Source organism: Pinus tabuliformis, chromosome 9 (genome assembly GCF_031772625.1).
Source record: "Pinus tabuliformis cultivar Carrire ecotype Pingquan chromosome 9, CPIR1, whole genome shotgun sequence".
NCBI lineage: Eukaryota > Viridiplantae > Streptophyta > Pinopsida > Pinales > Pinaceae > Pinus > Pinus tabuliformis.
In genome coordinates this window covers 1,293,622,333-1,293,636,150 of record NC_142307.1, presented here as the reverse complement: position 1 = coordinate 1,293,636,150, position 13,818 = coordinate 1,293,622,333, and the positions used below count along the sequence as shown (strand labels likewise).

The following is a 13,818-nucleotide window of genomic DNA, read 5'->3' as shown; positions in this document are numbered from 1 at the left end:
AACTCTTGAGAATTTCAAAGGGTTGATTTTCATTACTATCAGCATACAATCCTTAAATTGATTTTGAAAGAGGAAAATGAGAAGATATATGAGTAATTAAACATTCACTTAATCAACTGGATATAGTAGATGCGCGTAGAAAAATTCTACAACCAAACACATATATATTTAAGAAATGACAGAAGGCAACAATTAAATGATGCAGAGGAACTAATTTAAACAAACTGTTCAATTAGCTAGTCTCCCTAATGATAATAACTTTGCAATGGGCTGTTAGGGAAGTTAATACTTAACTTAGCCTTACCCTAACTCCTATGTTACCTTGAAGATATAACGAAAAATAAAGATGAATATACTAGAAAGACTCACATGAACACAAGTGCTGTTAAGGTTGAAGTTAGAATCCTTTGATTATCTTCAAAAACTTTCAGAAAAGTACAATAATATATCTTGGCTATCACAAGGGTTCAACCCTGCTTACTTCAAATTACAAAACATTTATAGATTGTAATTTAAAAATATCTAATCTAATACAATCCTTTACAAATTAAAGTCTTATCCAAAATGATTCGGTTATATCAAATTAATTCAATACAAAAATAGATTTTTCTGAAATTGATTTGCATATTTAGCACCCTATTCAAACGTGTTGTTTGTAACTGCTGCCTGGAAACCTGTTTCTGTGCTTTGTACTTCTTTTGCTGCACTAGCACTTGAAAATATGTATTCAACTTTTTACTTTTTGTGCTTCTGCCCTGAAACGTTGCATTTAGTTTTATTCAATTAGCTCGAGTAACTTGTCCCACTTATCAACATCTGGAATTGAGAATTTAACCACTCTCATGTAGGCTTCATCCACTTCTGTGTACTTTTCAAAGGTAGGCCTAGTAATAAATAAATGTTGGATTTCACGCTGGATAAATAAGTCATATTCTAGTCCTAGAAAAGATTTACCACTTTTGACCTCCTTTACCTTGGCGAACTTTAATCTGTTTGCTGCTATGTCATGCAATTACGCTGATAATTTTCTAGTGGGGTCAATTTGCCACTAGAATCTCTTAGAGATGGAAATCCTTTTTGCTGTAGGATGGCAAACTTTCTATGAAATTTCATTATCTGAATTTCTAAGTTTTGACATTTGTTTTCTAATTGTAACATGAAATTTATTTTAGTCGATTTTTTTGGACTTCTAGGACTGTATCAGTCATGTCTTCAATTCCTAAGTCTTCCAATTCATCTTTGGTCTTTGAATTTAGCACTTCGATAATCTTTGTTGTTTCCCTTGGTCTATGATACAAGTTTTCTTTGATTTCTGTTATGGTTGCTTTTGCTCTTCTTACCAGTTGTTCTTGTTCAAAGATAATCTCGATAGATGTCCAGAGCTTTGAAGTTGTTGAATTTATGGCAACCCAGATCTTTTCCTTTGCCTCATATAATGTTTGTGCTGTGAGTGATTCATCTGCATATTTTTCAAGTTGTTTGGTTAGCTTGAAATTTTTCTGTATTTCAACTATGTATGCATTATTTGACTTGATTTTGTTCTCTTCCATCCTCTGCAGTGTTGCTTTCAACTTTTCTATCTCCACATTTCTTAGGGATAAATCTCCCATGGCCTTTGATAGTCTCTCTGCGACTTCCTCACTTGTTATCTTTGTTTGTATTGTAGAAGTCCTTGCACTTGTCTACTGTTCTTTTTCTTTTAATAGGCTTTCCATATCAACCTCCATTTTCTGTATCTGAATATTTTGCTCCACAATCATCTTCAACATGTTCTATTTTTCTTTCTCTAACTGCCCTACTTCTTTAGTTTGTGGATGCTCTGTTGTAAGTAGTTTCAATTGTTTTCTGAGAGCTTGGTCGTCTGCATTTCTGTTCTGGATTAGTTCTTCAACAACATTGACATCATTAGAATGCAATCCTAACTTTATAACCATATCTTCCAACCCTTTTATTCTGGTATCCTTGGCTAAGGAAGATATTCTTTCTAACTTGAGTTGTGAATGAATATTGTTTAAGGTGCTTGCAATTTAGATGCTGCCATAACTGAGCTTGTTAGTGAGGAATAAATAATCTCACTTGCCTGTTTGTGAAAAACAATATGTTCTATTGGATGTATTTGCTTGGTATCAAAAGAAAACATAGAGGTCTTATAATCATCTGCACTTTTAGGAACCAAGACCTTTGGCTGTAAGAATGCTAATTGAAATTTCCCTATGTCAGGGTTTAATGCAGATAAGAATTTGTGTTGAGTAGTGGATGATTGTTTCCAAAACTCAGAATAAGTGGAAGTTTTCAATGTCTTGTTCTTTTCCTTCATATCTCTAAATATGGCAAAGATGTTTCGCTGTCCTGAAGAAGGCGAAGCAAGAGAATTAGGAGAATCAATGACAGTTTCTTTGACTTGTTGCAAAGAAAATATAGGCTTGCTTGATAGGATCACTGTAGTGGGTTCCTCTTTAGTTTTGGCTTCTGATGATTCCTCTTCCATATTCATTGATTTTCTTCTTTTGAAAACTTTGAATCTTGCTGTTATAACTCTTGAACTTGTAGGTGACATGCTTTCTATTGGCCTTTTAAGTTCCTTTTCCTTTAATCTTGGAGATTTCAATGTTGTTTACTTGGAAATTTGTTCTTCAACTTTTTGCAGTGTATTCTCCTCCCATTCTTCTTGATTTGCATACTGCTCAATCTCTGGTTTTGCTATATGAACATATGGTGCTGATTTCTGTTCTGATCTCATTGATGAAATTACTCCCAGGGGGTCATAAGGCCAACTAAAGCTTAGTCTGAATTTCATTTGTTTGAGTAAACTATCCACCTCCTTCTCTACTGCTCTAGTGTTAACAATAAATGGTCCAATTTGTGTTTTAAACTTAATGTGAGCTTTCCGTCTCCTTAATACAAAATGGATTTCATCCAGATTCATCCTATGCTTCATGAATTCTAAATGAAAAATCCTCATAGGTAGGAAAATTGATAGTTTATAAGGAGGGAGTTCACAACTATAGACTCTGATTTCTGTAAAATTCTGATAAAGAAACCAATCTCCAACCTTAGATTGCTCATTGAGATGTAAAATCATTTTAATTTATGTGGAGATTCTAGGAATTGTATCACTGCATTAAAAGACATAATGCCATATGTAGAAACTGATTAATAAAATCACTAAAAGAATATTCCTTTGTGTTTTTCCTAACCATAGAAGTCCAATGGATCACTGACTGAGGTCTACCCTGTGAGTCCAGCTTTTGTAAGGGGAATTTGAACCTCTCTAACTGATGATACAAAAACAAATACACCCGAATAAACTGATGTTTGAAAGATCCTTCAATAGTGAATTTCAAAAATTGGTCATGGATGACATTTGATAAAAACTGGGTAAAATTAAACAGAACTGAGGGTTTCTTTCTAGATAAAAATACTGATAGGAATCCTAGGATGACTTCATCTACCCATTGATCAATTTGATACCTTAAAAGACATGAAACTATAGAAATAACTTTCGTCGACGTTTTTGGAAAAATTGCAGAAGAGTGTTGGATTAGTCTAGGCAATTCTGAATTTTCAGACAGAAAATACTAAAAAATATGGGCTTGTTGTTGAAAGGAAAGCTTTTGGTAAATTTCCATGAGGGAATCAATTGAAAACAGGTAAAGAGGACCTTGGGGATTAATCTGCAGGGCTTGACAAATTGTCTCATAAGTTATACAAAACAAGATTTCATTATTTCTCGCAACTATGGTTCTTTGATTGGGTAAATAGTGGCTTTCACACCAGGTGATGGATTCAGGCAAGTGATGAGTTTGGGGGAAACAAAATTGAGGCAACATCGACTCTTAGAAACATAATTCATCACTGACATCCTCAAATTTTTGATATTCCCAATTATGGAGTTTGTAAAGGTTAAATTCACATTGGGTTTCAGTGATTTTAAACTGTATATCAATCAAAGGAAGTTCATCCACGTTAATTATAGGGGGTAAGGTCAAACTTTCTACAACTGGCTTAGATTTCCTTGTTTAAGTCGCCATTTCAAGAGTTCAAGTAAACAAAGGATAATTTAGGAATTACCCGGTTGAATCGATCGTTGGTAGCACTATCAATCACTGCAAATGGTCACTTTGGTATGACAAAGTGTTTTGGCTGAGAATAGCATACAGATGAGCAACAAAGTAATAGGAAAAATTTAAATTTAGAAGGGGTTTCCAAAGGTTTACTTTGAATTACTGTTATTGGCGCGTCCACATTTATTAGTTGGAACATTGGTGGGAGAGCATTTATAATTTAACGGTTTAATTCGTCAAAAATTTGGGAGGTTTAGTGATGGTTATTTTAATCGAAGCGTTGGCGGAGGCGTTGAAGGTAGGTGAAGGCAGTTTGCGGGGGGCAGAAGGTGGTAAGTGGTAAATGGAGGGGGGGTTGCGCAATGTTGGACATTGGATAAACTAATGCTCACTGTGTGTTTCGCGACATGAACAAATCGCCTCTCGTGGATCCTTATCTCTGGCGATGCGATTATTGACTAACACCTACGGGTTTTGGTCTAACGACAATCGTAATTCCCAACAAGTGGTATCAGAGCGTAGGTCACAAGTTCGATACACATCCGACTTGCATTGGGGGGAGATTGTTGGACATTGGATAAACCAACGCTCCCTGTGTTTTGTGACATGGACTAACTGCCTCTCGTGGATCCTTATCTCTGGGGATGCGATCGTTAACTAACACCTACGGGTTTTGGTCTAACGACAATTGTGATTCCCAACACGCAATTGTTAGGAGCGCGACCTGTAAGCTCGAGCAGAAAAGCAAAAACCAATTTGCGGATCGTCGCCCCCCGCCCTTCGTTAACCGTTGGGAGTGTAGAAGGTCCCACAATTGAGCTATAAATGTTGATCGGGGCAGAAAAGATCCTTGGCGTTAGAAAGTGCTTGATGTTTAGTTCAACAACAATGATTTTATTTGCATAAAATAATTATTTAAACAATTTTTTTCGTGTGAATAAAAATTTAAAATCAACATTTAGACTTGTGCACTTATTACAAAGTGCGAAAGGAAATTTAAACTTAATTTTTGAAAACTATGCACTTCAAAAATCAAATGCTCAGGTAAAAATAAGTTACAAAAAAACCTTCCATGTCCCTTTTTATTTTTGCTTTTAAATGATCCACCTTAACATTCATCATTGCTTCCAATTCATCTTTGGTCGTTCTTTGTGAGAGTTAAATTTGTTGCACTTGATCCCATAATTTTTGATATATCATGTTGCATTTCTTCCTCTTTTTCATGCGTCATAGTAGAGCTTTCTGGGGACTTAATAGGTGTGGCATTTTTTTGTTTGGGAGGCATTTTAGAACCAAATAATGATATTTATACCTCACTACGCCCTTTGAATCACTTCAAACTGATTTTTCAAATAAAATTTATACAATTTTTTAAAAATACACCTTTTTTGTTTTTACGAGCTTGTTTTGAGCTTGTTGATTTGGCCAACCTTGAATATGTTGTATCTCTATGATTTCAACCTCCCAAGGTTTAAAAATTCGTCCTAAGGTAGTTTGCTATGTTCTCTTTCCAACCCCACAAGTTAGATCGAGATTGAATTTATCAAGATAAAGTTGTGCCAAATCTCCCATGATGACTTGTTTATGGGCTAATTCAGTACAACGAATTTTTCCTGGTTGCCACGTCCAACTATCTCAACCTTTGGCCCTGAAGCTTGTTCCCGAAAAACTATAGTTCCTGCACTTTCAGTCACGTTTTACGTAATTCAAATCGGATGCTCGAAAATGAAGTGATGATGATTCTCCCCAAGACACTTGTAATATTCATACTGTAGAAGTTTTAGACCCTTAACTAGAACCGAAAAGAGGTTATAAAAATTCCAAGACGACTAGTTTTGAGGAAGATAATCTCGAGATATGTTATATATATTAATCAAAATAATGCAAAACATACGGAAAGATAGATCAACACACTGATAATAAGCCATTTTGAGGGGGAAATTCTAATTTTACATCACATAAATGAACAATTTCTAAGGTAGTTCGCTATGTTTTATTTCCAACCCCACAAGTTAGGCCGAGATTGAATTTATCAAGATAAAGCTGTGCCAAATCTCCCATGATGACTTGTTTATGGACATTCAGTGTAATGAACTTTTACGGGTTGCCACGTCTCACTATCTCAACCTTTGGCCCTGAAGCTTGCTCGGGAAAAACTATAGTCCGTGCACTTTCAATCGCTTTTTATGGAATTCAAATCGGATGCTCGAATATGAAGTGATGATGATTTTCCCCAAGAAACTTGTAATATTCATACTGTAGAAGTTTTAGACCCTTAGCTAGAGCCAAAAAGAGGTTATAAAAATTTCAAGACGATTAGTTTTGAGGAAGACAATCCTACGATTTTCCTACTCCGATCCCAAATGTTATATACCTTTATCAAAATAACGCAAAAACATACCAAAAGATAGATCAACACATTAATAATAAGCCATTTGAGGGGGAAATTCTCCTTTTACATCACATAAATGAACAATTCTTCGATGATTTGAATAATAAAACTTCCTTTGTATATATAAGAGTCTAAATTGTAAAACTATAATCAGGGTGTACATAACAATAATAATGTAAATACACAATAATAACAATAATGTGCTTCTATGGGGCACAACAATAACAATATAGGGGCTACACTAGTATTATAGGGACCTAACATAAGTTTTGATTAAAATAAAATGAGACTTAGTAATGAAAAAAGGGAAGTTTTCCTCACACTTACATAAAATATGCTATGGATCTATTAAAAATTAAGGGGGTTATTCAAGGAAAGGATATTAGCATCATTATTAGTTTGTACGATGAGAAACATCACATTAATGTCAACTTGGTGACTCAATTATCAGCTTTAGAGTCAAATTTGATGGAAGATAAATACATTTATGATGAGAAGCAATTTGAAGTTAGGGACTTGTAATTAATAATTAATGATTGTAACTTCATATCACAATTTATTGTCATATATAAGTTAGGGTATTATAATTAATAAGTAATGATTATAACTTCATATCACAATTTATTACCTCATATATATATATATATATATATATATATATATTTTTTTTTTTTTTTCCTAGGGAAGCCTGTTGAGTACTCCCCTTCATTTTGTATTATGGTACCTAGGGTAAACTAGATTTTACATAAGTTCAAGGCATTGTCAACATGAGGATCAAGGTTGTTATAAAAACATGTTCATTAAGAGCTCATCTTGTGAATTTTAGGAATTGAACTTTGTTGGGGAGGATAACACTTCTCTCCACTATTTGGGCTAACCCTATTCACATCGTAGAACTTTATATCTAGATGAAGTTGACATAATTGTAGGTTCCATGGATTGAAACATTGGGTACTTTCATCTTAAAGATAAATAAAAAGTTTGACATTTGTTGTAAGAATAAGAATATAACCTTGTAGAACTTTACAATATTGTCATGCTCGGAAGCTCCATTAACAAAATACTTTAAAGATGTCTTAAGGGTGACCCTTCAAGATGGTTATAAGTTAATACAAATGATGCACAAAGGAATTTCTCACCTCAAGAATCATTGTCATAGATTGATAAGTTAAAAAATGAAATGAAGTTGCAAGAAATGTTGACACAAATTATTAGTAAGGAGTATGATTGACAAAGAAGAAGAATAAAACCTTGTATGACTTTAAAATATAGTCATGTTCAGAAGCTTCGTCATCGTAAGACTTTAAAGATGTCTTAAAGGTGTAAGAAGAAGAATATAACCTTGTAGGACTTTACAATATAGACATGCTCAAAAGCTCCATCATCAAAAGACTTTAAAGATCTCTTAAAGGTGTAAGAAGAAGAATATTTTTCCTAAGTGGTTCATGGACCTCAGAGATTGGTTAACGCTACGTTCACAAAATATTTATTCCAAGTAGATCCACCTAAAGGGATCACTTCTTTCCGACTCAACCATGAAGCTTGACCCTGAGAGTGTTTAGAAAATTGAACCTGTGGCCTCTAAATAATAAAGGTACTTTAATGATCGAGAGTTGACCAATTGAGCTAATCCTCTGGGCTAGTAAGAAGAACATAACCTTGTAGGACTTGACAATACAGTCATACTCCGAAGCTTCATAGATAGAAGGCTTTAAAGATGTCTAAAAGGTGACTCTTCAACTGATAGTTAAAAGTTAAAACAAAAGGTGCAAACAAAATTTGACAATGTTGTTGCTAATAAAGATGAATAAATATCTCACCTTTAAAATCATTGTCAAAGTTTGATTGCATAGATTAATAAGTTAAGAAATGAAAAGAAGTTGCAAGAAATGTTGGAACAACTTATTAGCAAGAAGTTAATAATTGACAAAGAAAGAGTAATGAATCCTACTAAAATGAACACATCATCAAATGTAAAAATTCAAACCATGGAGAATGGAACCACTGTAGTTCTAATCAAGTATCAATAGAAGAATGCTCCAAAACAAGACCCAAGATGAAAAAGATGCCTATTTGTGATCCTAATTATGATAATGATTGTATTATTCAATAAATTAACCAAAGGTGGAATGAATACACAAAACAACCAAAGATGTAATCAATCTAAGAAGATAAGTGAAGATTTTATTATATTGAAGATAAGTTTCAACATGGAATCTTATGATTCCTCAAATAATAGAAGTTGTTGCTACAAATAGTTTACTTGATGTTTTGTATCTCATTGTCTTATATCATTAAACATCACAATGTCAAGAATATGGAATTTGTAACGCAAAATTTTAACATACCATACTTCGAGAACGAAGCATCTTTGAAGGGATAGATGATGTAGTGTACATAGATATATAAATAAACATCAATTAAATAATAAATAATAATAATAATTAAAGCTATATGTCTTAACTAAAGAAAATTTTAACATACCATACTTCGAGAACGAAGCATCTTTGAAGGGATAGATGATGTACTGTACATAGATATATAAATAAAAATCAATTAAATAATATAATAATAATAATTAAAGATATATATCTTAACTAAAGAACTTGATCTATCAACCATCTTAATTGGTTAATAAGTATATAGTCACATATCAAACTATATATTATCTATATTAGTCATTATGAAATATATTGTTGATCTTATATAAGTTTCAATTATTTTTTATTCTTATATTGGATATTCTTTAGTGAATGAATACAAATTTCAACTATCTTTTATTCTTATACTAGATATTCTTTAGTGAATGAACTATTGTTCATTTCACTATTGCATATGTATATATCTACTTTGTTTTATCAGAGAATGGAACATCTTATAAATTATCTTTTTGTGTGTTTGGATTTTGATGGAATAATTGCATCATGTTGTGCTATACCCTTTTTCCTCCAATCTAGTTTAATCTAGTTTTTTCTTGTCGTCGTTATTTGAGGTTTTATTAACCTTATTTGTTTATTGTAGACCTAGTTATGGAGAATTTTAGTCCATATTGATTAAGATGAAATTTAGTCCCTTGATTTTATGCTAAATTCTCATTTAGATGAGCTATATTTCAAACAATTGTTAGGTGAACTCATTTGGTAAATAATACTTATTTAAATTTTACTTTTTCCATGTTGACATACTTGATTAGTTTAAGTTGCATTTTTTTTTCTCATGCCTTAATAATTTGGTCTTTATCTTTTAGTTATGTCATTAAAGCTTGAACTTTATGCAAATTAAAAGTTGTATTTTATTTTGTTAGTATAGACAACACTCTTTTACTCATTGTGTTAGATATCATATCAAGTTTTGATTTTGATTGAGTTTGGGAATTCGAATGTGCATTCTGTTTTTGCAGATTGTTGGAAGCTCAATCTTGTTTTGGGGCACTTGAGCACATGACCTACTTTGGTGGATCATTCTTAATATTTCTTGTTTTGGTAGAGCATTCTTATTTAGATTGCGCTTTTGTAGATAAAGTAAACATGCTTTATATTTTGGATTATTGAGCTTTGCTATCCACTTACACAAGGCATCAAACTTTACTATATTGTTTATAGTGATCCATTCTTTGCATTGTTGTTTATAATGATCCATTCTTTATTGTATTGTTTATAACAACCTAATCTCTTCATGGATTGTTTGAGTTCTTTAGTGTTTTCTTATGTAAAATGGTCTTGTTTTAAGCCAAAGCTAGGGATATTTACATCTCAATGGTTGCTTCCATTTAAGGTTCTAAATTTCATGATAAAAACTATATGATGTATATAATGTCTCCTTGTTGAAGGGATTCAAAAAGGGCCCATCATATAGTTAATGCAACCTTAGTTTAGAGTACATTTGCATGACTAAACAACGAGCACATGAAAGTAGTTTTCTAGATCACTTGAGTAACAATAACATAAATTGTTGCGGAATCCATTTTTTTTGGTAGAAATATAGGATGATGAGGCTGTCACCCAAACATTTCATGATAAACACATATTCTTCCCTTCACTTGCATCATAATTGGTTAGAAATGAATCAATATATTTGTTATCATTTTTGGTCTCTTTCATGGAGTTCACACAAAATCTAAAGTTGTGATCTTGTTGGGGTTGCTTATAAACATATCTAGAAATTGTTGAATTACACTTTGAACTACCTTAGGTATTCCAACGTCAACTCATCACAACAAATTTTAATGCCATTTTACTCTTTATTGTTAATGTTTGGGGTTATTTCAAAAGTGTTTACACTATGTTTGAAGTTGTGTCATGAGATTGGAATTCCATGGTGTATGGTTAGCATCTAGAAGGTTCATGATGATTTGCACATTAGAGGTGGGTTAATGGTTGCTTGATGTTAATAGGATGCTTGCATGACATTATTCTTTGGAGCATTAAATATCTTCAAAATTTTTAGTGACATTCAACATTTTGGCAACATAGAGGAGGTTGCTTGCTTAGAGAACACCTTGTGTTGGAGGAGAAATGTTTGTCATTTTAAAGTAGGGCATTGAGCCCTAGATAGAATGGGGTAGCTTAGATGCTTACATGGAGGCATGGGGTTGACTTGGGGACATCTCAGTTGTGATATTGTTCATGTTGGGGGAGTGGATCTTCGGGGTACATTAATTAGGAATGATGTTGAAGTCCTTGGAGGCTTAAAGGAGGAGCTTTTGAGATATCTCGTTGAGTGACTTGCTTTGAAGCATTAGTCTATAGACTCAAGATGAGTCATATTTAAGGGTAGAAGAAGTGAGATTAAGGATGGATATGCCGTTACCTTCTAGTCGAGTACACAAGAAGTTGAGATCGCTCACCCAAGCATTGTGGGAGGTTTGAGAGCAAGTAGGGGTGGTTAGATCTTTAGTGAGGGTGAATATACAACTTAGCAGATACTATTACCATGTTGTGTTGGCTTCTTCCAATTGTCAACTTAGTAGTTGTTTTGAGGAGGTTCAATGTCATTCCTTGATGGAGGATTGTGATAGATAGGTGACAGTTCCTTTTTAGAAGACAACGATTAATTTTGGATTGTAATAGGTACATATTTGTAGATGGTAGCTTTGGTGGAGTTGTAGAGGAAGTTGCTAGGTGTTAGTGAAAAAAAATTCCTTGTACAGAGCGAATGTTAGTTTTTGGGGTTAATTTGGAAGTGTTTACAATTGTTTAGGAGTGCTTTGTAAGGTTAAGGTTACATGGTGTATGATTAGCCCTTGGAGGGCTTGTGTTGGATTTACATGTTGAATGTGGCTTACTCAGTGGTTGCTTGACCTTAGTTGGACACATGCATGACATTCTTCCTTGGAGTAGCATGGTGACATTCTACATGTTGATCACACATGGAGGGGGTTACTTGCTTGGAGCATATTGTAAGAGGATCATTTGACATTTTGGAGAAGGTCATTGAGCCCTAAACAACATGGGTTAGCTTGGGTACTTAGATGTAGGTATGGAGTCGATTTGGGGATGTTTGGGTTTCATACAACGAGAGTGGACCTAGTGGGCACATGGCTTAAGAGAAGCATTGGAGTCCTTGAAGGCTTGAAGGAGTGTTGGATTTATTTGAGGGAGCACCCTTACATTGGATACTTGCTTATGTGTGACATGACATTAGAGCTTGACATGTGTACCCTTGGATTGTAGCGCTTCACATGTGTGAGCCTACTTATGGCTTTGTAGGTTGGTTGTAAGGGTTTAGGCCCACACATGTATTGTTGGCCTACTTTACTTGTCATATGAATATATGTATTGTTGGCTTCTCATGCACCCAATAGAATAAATAATAATTCTCTTGGGTATTTAACCCACAACTTTGGGTCCAAATCCCACCACTTGGGTAGATTTCCCACAAAACCACTTTTTCTTGGGTCAACTCCACACAAACCTAGTACCTTAGGGGCTATGGGAGTACCTCCCAAGCTACTCTTCTCAACACAGGTTAGGGTTTCATCCCTTGGAGATAATGAAGCTAGGATTCTGCAACTAAACTCTAGATTGTACTTATTGAGGAGTGGAGAAGAGGAGACATATCTCCTAGGAGGACTTGCAAGTGTGACGTTGACATGTTAGAACTCCTTGGTATTGGCTAAGGATTTGTTGGTTTCCCTATTTAGGGTTTTGAGGAGTTAGAGAACTGTATTATCCTTGTGATAAAGCTTTAATATGTACATGAACTTCATCTTTATGCATATAGATGAAGTTTCCAACTGTCCAATAATTGCCTTATTGTAGATTAAATTTGCAACCATCTTTTTCTTCTTGGTTTGTGAATTTCCAACCCTTGTATGTCTTACACATTTGACATAAGTTAAAGATTGTAAAGTGATTCAACATTAATCTTGGTGAAATAGGGCATATTTACTATCAATTCTTTATTATGGCTTAATTTTGTTGTGGTTCACCTTTATATTTGTTCTTAAGAAATCCATTCCGAGTCACTTTTGATACTTTCTAGTCATATTTTGCACAATAAACATGTTTTCCAAGGTATTTGGTTAAGTTGTTTTTAATTTTAGAAATTTATGGAATAATAACATTGTAAAAAAATAAATTTAGAGGGTTGCAAGTTTCGTAAATGATCATTCGTTTTCATATGTGCAGTGAACCAGGGAAAAATCCATGACATGGGTTTTGTCGCCCAACATCTCGAGATGGATAGACACTTGTTCGCTTGCTTGAAATTAACCTTAAGATGCTTCGTCAACGCAAACAACTTTATAGAGAAAAACACAAGACAATATGATATTTTTGCCCATAGCTAATTCTAATAGATTTTCTCCATGATCTGAGCATAGCATGATGTTGATTTGATCCATATGTAGTCCCATGATAGCGTATAGTAATCAACAAGGAGCATTTTTAGATTTTAGTTTCATTTTTGCCTATAAAAATAAGCAAATGAAGCTTGCTAAGTAAGTTTGTAATTATAGATATTGAAGAATTATTCTAGTGAGCTTGGTGTGCAAAGACTTCAACTTTGGAGCTATTTCAACTTCATTTCATATATTATATGTAACTTTCTTGAGTCCCTACTGTTGATAATTTTTAGTGTGCATGCAAAGAAGTGGAGGCCCTCCACAACTTCTTCTTGTGCAACTTATTTCATTTGTTGTTCATCTTGTATATGTTGGTATATCTTGTTTATATGATTTTTTGTTTTGTTTTTGTTCATATATTTACATAGTTTTCAAATTCAATTATCTTGTTTATAGTTGCCGTCTTACGCCATTACATTGTTAGTTTTTGCATAAATTTGCTTTCCATATTTCATTATTAGAGTGTTGTACATGAATGAAATTATCATATAGTAATTGTTGCTAATGAAGACAAGTTA

At 33.6% G+C, this 13,818-nt stretch overlaps 1 protein-coding gene across 5 annotated transcripts in view; it reads left to right on the top strand.

The window, feature by feature from the left end:
* LOC149153295 (flowering time control protein FPA-like) overlaps window positions 1–13,589 on the top strand; it is a 140,545-nt gene extending 126,956 nt beyond the window's left edge. For 3 of the 5 annotated variants that reach the window (XR_016263806.1, XR_016263804.1, XM_089446106.1), the window contains one exon: window positions 9,857–13,126. The gene's annotated coding sequence lies outside the window, so the exon portion shown is untranslated. Of the gene's footprint in view, window positions 1–9,856 lie in introns of all 5 variants that reach the window. The other 2 variants (XR_016263805.1, XM_089446105.1) reach the window with 1 other exon arrangement.
* Window positions 13,590–13,818: the final 229 nt, after the last annotated feature.